At 44.7% G+C, this 14,422-nt stretch overlaps 1 protein-coding gene and 1 long non-coding RNA gene across 2 annotated transcripts in view; both read left to right on the top strand.

Moving 5' to 3' along the window:
- The window catches only part of LOC138581266 (uncharacterized), a 38,548-nt gene extending 25,436 nt beyond the window's left edge, over positions 1 to 13,112 (top strand). Inside the window, exons 2-3 of the long non-coding RNA XR_011304488.1 lie at positions 10,087 to 10,199; positions 10,616 to 13,112. This is a non-coding gene — a long non-coding RNA (uncharacterized lncRNA). The remainder of the gene's footprint in view (positions 1 to 10,086; positions 10,200 to 10,615) is intronic.
- The window catches only part of BOLA1 (bolA family member 1), an 87,904-nt gene that overhangs the window by 25,737 nt on the left and 47,745 nt on the right, over positions 1 to 14,422 (top strand). The gene's annotated exons all lie outside the window — the stretch shown is intronic.

Here is a 14,422-nt window from a genome sequence, read left to right as displayed (position 1 = left end):
TCTTCTAAAATTATATGGTTCGTGGTTACAGAATCTTCAGTGTTATGGTTAGTGTTGTGAAAAATTTAAATTAGCAGAAAGCCCAGCGTGCGTCATGTATAGTGGTTCACACAACCCTTTTTTCACAGACTATTTGTCAAATATAAGGCTCAACAGTCGTTCTTATAGTTAATGGATTAAAATACGATTTTGATGTCAGGAGCTAAAAGCAGCTCCTCGATATTAGACCTCTCCCAATAAGAAGAGCTACCTGTGGGGAACAGGGAACTAATACACAGCAATATATAGCATGCCCTGAATCAAACATTTACATGGGATGCATAATATAACCTTTTTCTTTATCTATTATATATGGCCTATTGTGCTCTAAACATGTCATGATGTTCCTTTACACATATTCCCAAACACAGAGTAAATGTCAGCTATGTTTGTTTGTTCAGCACCAGTTGGTCTGGGGAGTCAAAAGTAACTCCTTGAAGCTGTTTGTGCCAGGCTAATTGTTTTCTTCATGGCTCCAAGCATGAGCTAAATAGCTCCCAGCAATTTCAAACCCTTGATTTTATACAAAGCACCCATAAACTTCAATTTGTGCTAAATGCCTGTGTGGCAGAATACCATTTGTGAGGGCGGACAAGCCTGTGCTTTTTACTTTTTGTAATCCACCACCATGGGGTTAATTCTGCCTGTGAAAGTGAGCTCTGCTAATTAGACTCCCTTTCATAATGCTGATAAGCATAGAGCAAACCTGTAACTCTACAAAACCTCTCTACGGACACCTCTCAGGAGTTGCCTTGTAGTTTGGCAACCTGCCAATTACAGATTGACATGTATACTTCTGCGCTCATCATGATGGAATTCAATGTTCCAACATCCTAGGGGTGCCTTTCAACTGTGGACAGCCCTGTTACATTCGTCCGTCCTGCTCCCCCCCCCCGATACTAGTGCTCATCTAGCTCCCTCACACCATCTCAGGCATTCCAGGCACTCGGCACTTGGACACAAATAATACGCAAAGCCAGAGGTTTGGGTGTAAAAGCTGTAATGTTAACACACACACCAGGCTCTGGAGGGCTGCATCGACTGCCTCCTCCCAGGCCTGGCTCATACTTGTGTACAATGCAAAGCTACATATTAATCTCCTCCCATTAGCTGTACGTATTCATAACGGGTCATTTCGCCGAAGAGAGCGAATAAAGTACATTTCAGATTGTCTTTGCAAAGCAGGCCTTATCGACCTTGGGACTCCAGCCAGCAGCTTGAGCTTGAGAGCCGCGTACTTCTCAGAAGGGAGGGCTGTTGATGCCCATCTTTCGAGGCCTGGCTGGCAGACATTCCACAGCTAGCTCGGCTGGTTGTGCTCTGGTGGTTCTCTGCAATATCTGCTTTCATTGTTTAGATGTTTTAGGCCAGTCCTTATGCCAAATCATTAGGCCAGACTTCCTGCTTCAGATGTGATATACCTCAACCAAAAGAAAGTGCAGAATCAGAAATGTGCCGGGTAACATGTGCCCACTTATTTTTCATCTCTTCTTATTTTATCTATGAATCGCTAACCAAAACCCTTGAACTACTTCTACATAAGCATATTGCAATACAAACTATTCTTACTCAACAAGGATGCCAGAAAAATAACAAACATTACCAAACTAAGACAGATTATTTATGTCTTTACTCATTTAAAAATGGTATCAGGCCCTGATACCATTTTTGTTCATAATGCTTGGTGTTACCTCTAGGTATCCGTGAAAGTTGAGGTTCCCACTTTGGGTTTGTTGTTTACTCATTTAAAGCCATTCACTGTACTGTATTGCATAAACACTGCCATCTATTAACATCAGCCATAATCTAGGGTGCATCTAAAACACCAAAAACAGGCATAACTACATGTCCCGCCCTTTCTAGCTCTGAGCATCCCTGTCACTCTCACATTCAGCAACACCCCATTCATGTGTCTGTCATGTTTGTTTGCACTGTCCAAGTCAGTGGTGTCTCCCTTACTTTCCAGTATATAGTAACCCACCAGAACCTCCCAGTCCCTAGGTGCACCCGCAGTCAGTGTCAGCAGCAACTCGTCAGTGCTTGTCATATTTTTCTGCAGTAGCATGTTGCATGGTGAATACCTGGTCGCTGAAAACTCTCAGCAGTCCATGGAGAACAAATGACAGGCACTCTTCCCTCTGTGTCTTTCCCATCCATCTGTTTGAACTGCTCCTTCTTTGGCACCTCTTTCACTTTTTTCTTCCACTGAGCCACACAAATGTTCCTGTGCTCCTGCTAGCCTTCCTTTGCCCTTGGCCACCAGGCCATCTCTGTCGGGCACTGAAATGCATTGTCTTGCCCTTTCTCTGCATTGAGAGGCTGAATCATTAGTTCATCCTCTGCTTTCCAAATGGCCAGGAGGCACTCACATTTCCTTTGATCCTCCTTCTTGCTCTTCTGTAGGATAATCTCCACCACTTCAGGCTGTGGCCCCTCCTCGCATGACACACCTTATCTTTTATAGATGCCCTTAGCTGTGGCTGTGGGTCATTGTCAGGTGCCACGGGCCACTCTCACTCAGATGCCGTTATCATCTTTCTTCCCAGAGCCAGCACCACTGATTGTGCTTCACCATGCTTTGCTCTTTGCCCCCCAAACACTATTAAGTCACGCTGACACTGACCACTAACTTCATATGTGGGCACGTCAATGTCCTTCTCTGGTGCACACGCCCTGAAAGCGTCCTGTTGTGATTTTACTTTCTCTGACATGTATTTGCTCAACACTACACCTTTCACTAGCATCCTGTTCACTTCCTTGTCTGGTGCACACTCCACAGTCACCCTTCCTTCTGAACTCCAGTTCATTTTTTGCCACTTAGTCCGGACATGCCTCCCCCCATTGTGTCAGGACCCCGTTTGCCAAATCAGTCATTGCATCTCTTTTTTTTCCAAAATGTCCTCCCTCCCCTCTTTTGCACACATTTGCCTCCTCCGGTGTCTTCCCCCACTTCCTCCTCTTTCTTGGAAATACATACAGCCACCCCCATAGCGTTTTGCGTCATCCACCCCAACCCCCACAGGCACTGGTGCTGGCACCTCTAATTCCTGCCTCTCTGTGTGTCCTCTCCTCCTTCACTGACACTGCTTTTTTCATTCTCAGCCATGCGTCATCAGCTGCATTCAGCATGTCTGCCCACCACTGGGCGGATCTTAACTTCTCCTCCACATTCCCTTCCGCCACCCTTTGTAACTGATGTTCCTGGACAGCCCCCACCTCCATCTTTTGTGCCGCCTGGAGGATCACATCCCAATTGTGCAACGTGCTCTTCAGCCTCTCCAGAACAGCCCTTGCTCCCCACTTATATGACAAATCTCCAGCTGCCTCTTGCCTTGTCAGTGGACCGGCATCTGCCATGTTGCCACTGAAACTGTATTCTGTAATCTGCATTCTTTAATCTATTTTATTCCACTTTAACTCAACCTTCAGACAGACCTCCCACTCCCAGACCTCTACCGCATCGACCCTACACCCACTCTCCACGCCCCGGTGCTCTGACTGTATTAGAGGTGCCTAAGAATGCTCTGCCCTATCTTTGTATTCTTCCTAGAGTCCATGAAGACTCCAAATTCCACAATGTCCACTATTGAAAAGTGCAGCATGTACAGCGAAAAAATTCTTTTCACTTACCCGTTGGTTTGCTGTAATTTCTATCTTCATGCCATGCACTTCATGAAGAGAAGAGGAGCTTCCGGGTTACGGCACCATATGTTACATTCGTCCGTCCTGCTCCCCCCCGATACTAGTGTTCATCTAGCTCCCTCACATCATCTCGGACATTCCAGGCACTCGGCACTTGGACACAAATAATACGCGAAGCCAGAGGTTTGGGTGTAAAAGCTGTAATGTTAACACACACACCAGGCTCTGGAGGCTGCATCGACTCTGCCCCCTCCCAGCCAGGCCTGGCTCATATTTATGTACAATGCAAACCTACATATTAATCTCCTCCCATTAGCCGTACTATTCATAACAGGTCATTTCGCCGAAGAGAGCGAATAAAGTACATTTCAAATTGTCTTTGCAAAGCAGGCTCTTACCGACCTTGGGACTTCAGCCAGCAGCTTGAGCTTCAGAGCCGCGTACTTCTCAGAAGGGAGGGCTGTTGATGCCCATCTTTCGAGGCCTGGCTTGCAGACATTCCACAGCTAGCTCGGCTGGTTGTGCTCTGGTGGTTCTCTGCAATATCTGCTTTCATTGTTTAGATGTTTTAGGCCAGTCCTTATGCCAAATCATTAGGCCAGTCTTCCTGCTTCAGATGTGATGTACCTCAACCAAAAGAAAGTGCAGAATCAGAAATGTGCCAGGTAACAAGCCCTGCTCCAAGTACATTATTGTGTGGTCCCATGACCTGGTAGCAGATTAGTATCTAAATATAAGCCATGTCTAGTTTTGACACGGAGGCCTCTGGGAATCTACAATTATACTGGTCAAACTGCTGGGTATCATTTTATTGTCAGATTTGATTGTAGTGACCATTTCGTTCAGGGCCTGCTGTGTATTCACTTTCTGGAACCGAGTTTCGCTCAAAACAGACCATTTTCCCTCAGCACCAGCAAAGCCTTTGTTCTGTCTGGAAAAGACTTTGGTTAAGATGGCCTGTAAAGTCCCAAATTATACAGACGTTCTGGAGCCAGATCAAACCGGACTCAATAACAGAAATAACTGTCTTCGGTCCTAGACTCTGGACTAGTTAACCTCTTGGGATTAGGGACTGTCGGACACTTGTCCAGTTTCGGAAGGACCTAAAAACCTTCCTGTTTAACTAGTAACGGGGCAGCTTTGCTGGTGACTTCTCATCCACCTTTTTTCCTGCTTTATCTGTGCCTTTTATATGGTTAGGTCTGTCCTGAGCGTGTTTATAAATATTCACAATCAAAATGCAAGTAATTCTGTAGAGGTGAAATTTCGAATTGGGTATTGCTTGTCTGATGGCTCCTCCTGCAACCACCTCTAAATTGATGACCTCCTCAGGTGTCACTTTCCTTCCTTTTGATATTATATGGCCTATATATAGGACCTCTTCCTGGCAATATTGCATTTTCTCTTTGACAACTGCACTTTTCCTCCATGTTGCTGCACACTAAATGCCATCTACATATTGTATTACTGTGCTGTACATTTCACAAGTCTATCTGCAGCACTCGGTTAAAGACCAAAGGGGATTCACAGTACTCCTGGGGTAACCAAGTAGGTGCTCGTTTAATTCTGCGTTAAGTGAACATGGTTAAATAGTGTGACTCTTCTTGCAAGGGGATCGAAAAGAAAGACTTCTTTAAATCAATCACTGTAAAATATTTAGCTTTAGATGGTATGTTACATAGCATTGTGGAAGGCGTTGGAACCAATGGGAATTCTGCCTCAACAACATTATTCAGGGGGTGCAAGTCCTGGATAAATCTCCATGCCCCCTGTCACTTTGTTTCAGCGGGTACACAGCTGTGCTACATGGGGATTCTGAAGGCAATAATATCCCTTATCGCACTAAGGCAGAAATAGTTTCATAGATACCTTCGGCAGCTTTCTTTGACATGGGATATTGTCTTACTTGTGGTAAAATAGCTCTGTTTATCAATTTAATTTCGATGGCCCCCATGCCTTCCAATAGACCAGGCATGTCCAACATGCAGCCCGCCAAGTCATTTTCTTTGGCCCGCGTAGCCCCCCCCCCCCGAGAGCACAGAGAAAGCATTAGGTTTAGTTTTGTATTTCTGCATTATTTTCTACACAGGGAGGGTTGTCGCTGCAATATTAGTTCCAGAGTAGGCAATCATATGATGTAGTCGTGGATATAAATAATTGCCTTGCATGGTAACAGTATTTCCATTGGCTGTTTGTCAGCAAATTGAAATCGTGATGTGTGGGTTGAGTGACAGGCATTCAGTGCCACCGTCTCACTTCACAGTCCCGAGCCTAGGGCAGAGCCTGCCTGAGCCAGAAGCCCAGCCGGACAGTGCCATGTGCAGTGCACACTGAGGCCTAGTTGTCCTTGCCTTGAGTTTGCCTGCCCTGGCCCACCCCTGACCTGAATTGATGGTCGACTGTCTCCAACAGTGGTAAATTAGTACTGCCTTATCTATTTTCCTATGTTCTGTTTACACAGGCAGCACGCGCTGCTTTTGAGCCTTAGTAGTTCCATTGTCTACTTACGTTTCCATGGATGCGACTCCAAGATACTGCTGGCCATCTTGTTTTTCGGTTGGATAACCGCCTGACGGGGAGATGGGTTTGGATTCGGCTGAATCGGTTGGTTAAACAGTCCATCTGGGGAGGGGGTGTCTAGCGAGTTTGAAATCCACTTTTTTAGGCTGCTGCATGGTCTAGGGGCGGCCTATTAAAAGTGGAGGGGAGCGGGAGAGGAGGGGGTGTTAAGGCAGCACAGGTCCCGTTCGTACTGCAGTCTTCCATGGGCGTCAGAAACCCGACCGAACCTACTGTTTGGATGATGCCTCTGCATCGGATGCTACTGAACTTTGTGCACAGGTGGAAAGCTCTATGGACAATATTCAAAGCTTTTTACGAACTGAAACCACCACCGAGAGCCGCATCCCATTAATGGGAGCACGTGGACATTGGTCGCGATGTGTGCCTCGCCACTGATAGTTTCTGAGAAGTCTTTACAAACTGAACTGGTGCTTTGCGGCGCTCCTGATTTCTCAGTTTCACTGTGGTGCATTACCATGAAAAACCATGCTGCAGTTGTGTTTTTCAAGACCGATATGATTTGCAACTGTCATGCCTGCATAACCAACCCCCCGCCTATAAGGAACCAGCCCTTGGTTGGTGGGGGAGTTCTCATGTGTTGACTGTGCACGTTGGTAGCACAAAAAAACCAACGCTCTATAGGACTTGCCCCGACCTGAAGGTGGCTTTGCTGCTTCTTATGGACCACCAAGGCCGATGTTGGAGCACACTATACAAAGGTTGAGACAAGCTTGTTAAATATTGTATGTTGGGGGGCAGGGGTTACTGCTATACTATTCTTTCATTTTACACAGCATGCATACTTCATGCTCTAAGAGCGAGCAGTCTTACCACTCACCCCTACAAGTCACTTCCTTCCTGCAAGGTAGGTGAGCATACACTACTGACCCGTTTTTATTTATTTTTAATAACAAAAATGTATGCAGCTGTGTCCTGGTTATTATGTTTGTCAGGCTGTCTTCTGGTGCCTTCACCACACTTGTTGCTGTCTTGTTTCTGTCCATTCAGCGCAACATTTTCCCTTTCCACCACTCTAGTCCAGAGTTTTTTCCAGTTTATGCAGCAGGTGATTTGATTTATTGTGCACACTGAATGAACCCTTATCCGCACGCAGCTAGCTGCTCTTAGTTCAGGTGTGTTTCAGGACATTTACCTCTCTCCTGTGACTCACTGTATTTTGTGCTCACAGACGAAAGCATTAGGATCATGGTTAATTTCTGGCAGTGGCCGGACAGATGTTAAACGACACCTAGACTTTGCTGTTGATAAAAATGCTGCAATTAGTAACGTAAACCATTTCACTGTTAACACCTTTGTTTATATGCATACATTGTTAAGCAATTGAAATCGTGATGTGGCGTTAGCACTTGCGTGCCAGGGGAGTGATTGGAAGGGTAGAAGGAGCACAGAAGATGACTGCTCCTTCTCACAGCAGTCCCTAAGTGGATGCTTTAGTGCTCTCACAGGTAAAGGGCAGAGTTAACAGCTTTTAACATTGAAGCCCCACACAAATAAGTTTGCCTCAGCTTGACGTTCTCTGAAGTTAGCACCTCAACCAATATTTGAAGTGTTAGCCCACGCCATCCCCTGATATTTTAGCCTAGGTGCACGCCTGCAAGGGGCTGATGTGTACACCTGTTGTTGGCAAATCAGTGAGGAAGAAAGCCTTTCCTAAAACTGGCGGCATTAACGTTTTACTCTGTGTTTCTGCAAACGGATGCATAAAAATGTACTTGCACTAAAACAGTAAAACTTTAAAGCTATGTTCAAGACTTTCATCACCCATCTGCCTCAGCAAAATCAAATGCCCACATTAGCCCCCTCCCCGCTGATGTGAGTCAACATATAACATTGTGTGTACTTTTTCACATCCAAAGGTAGGAGCTTAAGTTCCCACTTGGTTTTTCTTTGGTGTATGTGTTTATGATATGATAAGATATTTTATTTGTATCGCGCTTATACACAAGTGTTTCAGAGTGTGACCAGGCAAGGGAGGACAACAACAACCATGATCTTACTAGGCTCAGTGACCTTGAGAACACGCAAGTGCAGGGGAGAAGGAAGGGAGCAAGTGCAAGGGAGAGGTGGAAAGTGCTGAGCAAGGGATAAGACAACAACTGGTAGTGCATCCAGCAGGGAGGTAAGTGTGAGGTTTAAAGCGCAGAAAAAGGGGTGTCTGATAAGTGCAGGTAAGGGCACTGTAGGGTTACAGATACAGACATAAGTGCCAAGGGTTGCCATGAGGCAGTGGGGGTGTGTGGCTAGGTGGGCAGGGACCTGGGCCCGAAATCGCCAGATGCACAGAGCCAAGCAGTTAGGGCAGCAGGGGAAGAGGAAGAGCGAAGGCAGAAGCAAAGAGCAAGGTCTTGAGGTGCTTCCAGAACCGGAGGCTGTTGCAGAGGGAGGCCCCAGCTGAGGATAGTGATCTACCCTCAACTCGTTTGGAGAATCGACTGACCCTGAGGGAGTTGGAGGTGGAGGAGCAAAGAGCTCGAGTGGGAAGTTATTTACAGAGGGAGAGTTGATGGTATTTTCGGCCCAGGCCCCAGAAAGCCTTGTGGACAATCAACGCAGGGGTACTTGAATTTAACCCTTGCAGCCACTGGGAGCCAATGAAGCGATTTCAGGGCTGGAGAGAGACGATCCAAGGGCTTGAGGCCAAGGACCAGTCTTGCAGTCCTGTTCTGAATGAGTTGCAGAGGGCGGAGAGTAGAAACAGGCATATTTAGAAAGAGGCTGTTGAAGTAGTCTAGCCTAGAGAGAACCAGGGCTGTAGGGACAGTATGCTTCTCTGGGAAGGAGAGGAAAGGAAGAATACCTCTGACGAGATGCTGTTGGTAGTTTGACTTCTTAGAGATGTCAGAGATGTGAGGGGGGAAAAGGAAAGTGTGGAGTCGAAGAAGACCCCAAGGTTCTTAGCCTCACAGGTGGGAGCAGGAAGAGAGGCAAGGGAGGCCGGCCAGAGAGTGACAGGAAAGGAGGGTACAGGTGTGCAGATGAGGAGAATCTCCGTCTTACTGGCATTAAGGCAGAAATCATTGGTGGCACACTTAACTCCTGGATGGCTGACAGTCTGATATGAGGGAGGGAGAAGAGGTGGTGGAGGGAAGCATGAAAACGAGCGGAGTGTCATCCGCATAGCAGAGCAGAGAGTGGCAATGCGGTGGGCAAGGGGTGCCATATATTTGTTGAACAGCCAAGGAGATAGGTTGGACTCCTTGGGAGCAACACAAGTGGAGAGTGAGATGGAGGAAAGTAAGAACCCAAGTTGGACCTCGGAGGGTCGATCAGAGAGGAGAGGTCGGCCAGGGCCTGCTCAGTGACACCCAGGTTATCACAAAGACGGTTGAGCAGGATGGCATGGTTGACCGTTCAAAGGCAGAGGAGAGATCAAGTAGGATGAGAACAGAAGGGATGTTGGAATCCAGGTTGGAGAGCAGGTCTTCACGGATGTTCAGGGGAGCAGTTTCCGTGCTTTTGGCCGCTCTGAAGCCAGACTGACGGTCATGGAGATAGCCCACAGAGGCGGTGTGAAGATTAAGCTGGGAGATGGCCAGCTTTTCCAGGAGTTTGAATGTGACTAGAATAGCATTTTGGTAAAGTCAGTCTATGGCATGAACATAATTTACTAAAACAAAAGGAGTTTGTTTAAAATTGATCTCAAACTCTGGCATAGTCACTCTGGTGGCAAACCTTTTCAGACCATCGGTCTTCAGCCTGCCCATGCCCACATGTCCCTTGTCTGGTTAATAGCCTTGCCTTTTAATTTGCAGCACTGTAAAGCAGGACGACTCTGGCCACAAGCACGACATAAAAAATAAAACATGTTGTTCCCCTCAACAGGCATATATATTTGAGTAAGCAAGGCCACCTCCAACTCGATCAGCTCGCCTCAGCAACACCTTTTCCAGTTTACTTGATTATTATCGCTGACCTCCCTCTCTGCCCACCACCAGGTAAGAGCACTATCCTCTGGGTTTATATGCGTTAGCACATAGCTGACCGAGCTATTACAATTTTTTCAGTGGCAGTTTGTGTTTCAGCTCCCCTCTGGCTGCCTGCCACGTGAGATTATAGATAATTCCTTTGTATTAATTATTATTTAAGTAGCAACCCAAGAGTGCCACAGACTGTCCACCCCCACCCCAACTGACTTGTGTAGCATATGCCAAACACTGCATCACTGCGGTCACTGTTATATATTTATGGAATAAAATTGTGCGTGAGGCTTTTTTTAATGGTGCCATACAGTGCCTATATTCTAACCACAACATTATTATTTGTAATGCAACTATGTTTGAATTGTTTTTAATGTTATGGGACACTGCCGAAGTAGTTTCCATATGACTAAAACCTACCCAACTCTCAATAGATGGCGAATCGGAAGAAAAGAAAAATCGATGCTGAATGTCTTGTTTTCAAGGACAGTTGGGCCAAGGATTTCTTTGTGTTTGAACAAAACGGGAACATCCTTTGTCTGATTTGCCAGGAAAAAGTAGCTGTCTGCAAGGAATACAACATTAAGCGGCATTATACTTCAAAACATGCAACTGAATTTGACAACCTGATTGGCCAGATTAGGATTGATCGGGTGAACTCACTAAAGCAGAGCATGATCAGGCAACAATCTTTCTTCAAACCTACCAGGCAGAACTCTGAGACAGCAACCAACTTGATATCTGACGCCAAAGCTAGGGGAGGGAAAACATTGTCCGATGGAGAATTTGTCAAAGATTGTTTGGGAATATTTACATCTGGGCATTCCCTGACAATCAAGCAATGGTGGAGAAAATCAGTCTCTCACATCAGACAATTGCTAGACTAGTATATGACCGATCATCAAACATTGCAGACACACTGGCGAAAAGACTGAGTGCCTGTCCGTTTTACAGCTTGGGGGTGGATGAAAGCACAGATGTGAGCGATACCACCCAACTGACGATCTTTGTACGAGGCGTGACCAAACAATTCCAAATTGTTCAGGAGCTGCTTGACCTATGTCCAATGAAAGGCAAAACCACGGGACAAGACATTTTCAATGAAGTGAAACGTGTCTTGTTGAAATTCAATCTGCCAGCGGACAAACTCTGTGGTCTGATAACCGATGGGGCCCCAGCTATGATCGGCAAACACAATGGATTTGTCAGTTTACTGGCAAAATCTGTTTCCCAGAATGTTATCGTTCACCACAAACAACTGTGTGCAAAGGCCCTGGAGATGATGCACGTGATGGAAAAGGTTATTTCTACAGTGAATTACATAAGGTCAAAAGGGGTTAATCATAGACCATTCCAAGCATTTCTTGCAGAGATGGGAGCAGACCATGATGATGATGATGTTTACTTCTGCCAAGTTCGTTGGCTTAGCTGGGCAGCTACATTATCCAGATTCTGGTCACTGCTTAATGAAATTAAAACATTCATGACCAACAAAGGGGAAGATGTCAACTTCTTGGATGATAATAGCTGGTTGAATGACCTGGCATTCCTTGTTGACATAACCAAATATCTTTCTGACCTGTATATAAAATTGCAAGGGAAGGATCAGTTTGTGAATAGGCTGCATGAGCACATCCAATCCTTTGTTTATAAGCTGGAATAGTTTCAGAAACAGCTGAATGAAAAAAATGCCACTCATTTCACAGTACTTTTTACAAGATCTGCTCAGGGTATCAACCATGAGAAGTATTCTGCACTGATTGGTAATCTTTTGGATGAATTTAAAAAACGATTTTCAGATTTCAGGGAGCAGAATGATGAGCTGAAGATGTTTGCAGATCCATTTGGTACTAATGTCACCAATGCCCCTGGCATGTTCCAAATTGAATTAATTGACATCCAAAATAATGGCGACCTGAAGAGAGCCTTTTCAGAAAATAACTTGCATACATTTTATAGTAGATACATTACATGGGACTCTTTCCCAAACCTGTCAAATCATGCACTTCGGTTCATTGCACTTTTTGCAGGACTTACTGTTGTGAACAGCTTTTCTCAAGATTGAAGAACATAAAAACAAAATCAAGAACACGTTTGACAGACGGACACCTATCTGGAATACTCAACATTGACACATTAAGTATGCCAGCAGATATTGAGCGCTTGTGCAAACAAAAAAAATGCCAAGTGTCACACTGAAAACAGAGTTAATTGCAGTGTTGGTAGAATTATTGTAGACTTCTTAATGATGTTGTATTTTTAAACCGCTTTTGCATCTAAGAAGTTAGGTTGGATTGAAGTGTGCTTTTATTAGAGAACTTAAAATAGTTGTATCCTTTCTCTTTTTTGCCTTTATGGTTCCCTTTGAATCAGAATGCCCATAATTATGAGCCTGAAGATGTTAATGGGCTGAATGCTTTTTTAAGACTTAATAATATGCACAAGACTAATATGCAAAAGACAGGAGAATTGGCAATCTTGGGCCCATCTTATTTGGAGAAAATTATCCCAGCTCTAGTATAAAACCTACTGTGGCCACTGTTTGGCTTTTGTTTTCTTCTGTTTCTCTTTTGATTGCGTGGCTTAACTTGTTCAGGAAAGGTTATGAAAAATGTACTAATCGTGCAATAAAAAAAGTTCTTCATACTTTGAGGTTGTGCTTCAATTAGTTTCACCTTTTGGGTGATCACTTTTCCACATTCTATCTGTTGATTTGGATTATGCTTCTTTCATTAACACATAAGTAATGAATGTGTATTACAGAGATAAGCTGGCATGTGTATTGGACAATGCTGGCCTAAATTGGGCACAGTCAGCATAAACATGTTGCTACAGAGGCATATTTTGTGTAAACCAGCATGAAAATGTGTTACATCAGTGACAGTGCGGTCTTAAAATTTGTTGTGTTGTAAAATGTTCTTATGTGCTGTTGGTGACCTGGAATGTTCATGTTCCCCTTTAGAACTGATAGTAAACTATATGGCTTTTTGTCAGTTTTTCTGCTGTAAAATGCACCATTTCAACCACATATTTGAAATAAATGGACCCCCGCCCAAACCCTCCCTAGATCCTTATAACTCCCTCGCTACGCTCAGTTGCTCCCACTATTTCATCAAAATATTAAACTTTTGGCTCGCTGGCCCACTGCGTGACAAAGTTAATGCTTGGGCCGCACATTCAAAAAGGTTGGACAAGCCCTCAATAGACCACCGACACCACAAACGCCGCTCACGTTCCGAACAGCCCCACCTTGGTGCTCCCACACCGGACCATTCTCCTCGGTCCACACCACAACTTCACACCCTCCTCAATATACACAAAAACTCCACTTTATACAAATCCTAAGCTGTCTTGCATCATAATGCTGGCGCCAGCAATTATTCCACAAATAAACGCACTACAGCCATCTTCTCAACTCCTAGTGAGGTATTAGTCTCTTCTTATTACCCTGTAACAAGGTTTATCATGTGATCTTTCCTGACCCTTGTTAGCAGCTATTTCCTTTACCGCCCCCTAGCCCCCCCCACCCAGTTTTCAGGCCTATGCCATACTTACATATGTGGATGAAGCACAGGCCTTCTTAAAAAAATGAGGGCTGACACAGTGCAGTTTCTAGCAGTTACCATTGTTCAACCTTTTCTTCATGTGTATATAGATCCGTAGGTCAGAAGCATAGCAGTACATCGCAAGATTAACAACGTTGAATAGAACATGGGCATGCATGTGGATGAATTTACTTTTAACTAACCACAACAACATTTTATACCACAAAATATTGGATGTTTGTTATGCAAAATATCTTTTTGTCGTTCTAAGAATATCATGACTTAAACGGTACATTTATTATGTTTGGTTACGTGTGCTATTGAACATACTGGCAACATGTTCCTGGAGACCATTTCTTGATTCCTTTTTTAATGGTTGGCTTTGGGGTCTGAGGGGGGTTGGTGCGTGTGTGTGTTGGATGCGTTTCATGTTTGGTGTGAGTGCAGAATAAACTTAATTTTCTTCTGTTGTATGGTCAGGTGGTTTAAAGGTTGGCCGGTATAAAGTTAATTCTGTTGGTCCTTCTGACTTTTATTCACCCTTGTTCTGTATTGTGTGCACTGTGTGCATGTTTCTATATAGTGAGCCGTATGAACACCATTCAGTTTATCCCCCCCCTGCACCTATTGCTCATGCTTCAAAATATCAATACATTTTTTTGACCCAATAGTGAATATCTCAGGTTTGGTTTATGC

The sequence above is a fragment of the Ambystoma mexicanum genome, chromosome 1p, assembly GCF_040938575.1.
Source record: "Ambystoma mexicanum isolate Mex_15411 chromosome 1p, UKY_AmexF1_1, whole genome shotgun sequence".
NCBI lineage: Eukaryota > Metazoa > Chordata > Amphibia > Caudata > Ambystomatidae > Ambystoma > Ambystoma mexicanum.
This window is presented reverse-complemented; position numbering and strand designations above follow the sequence as displayed.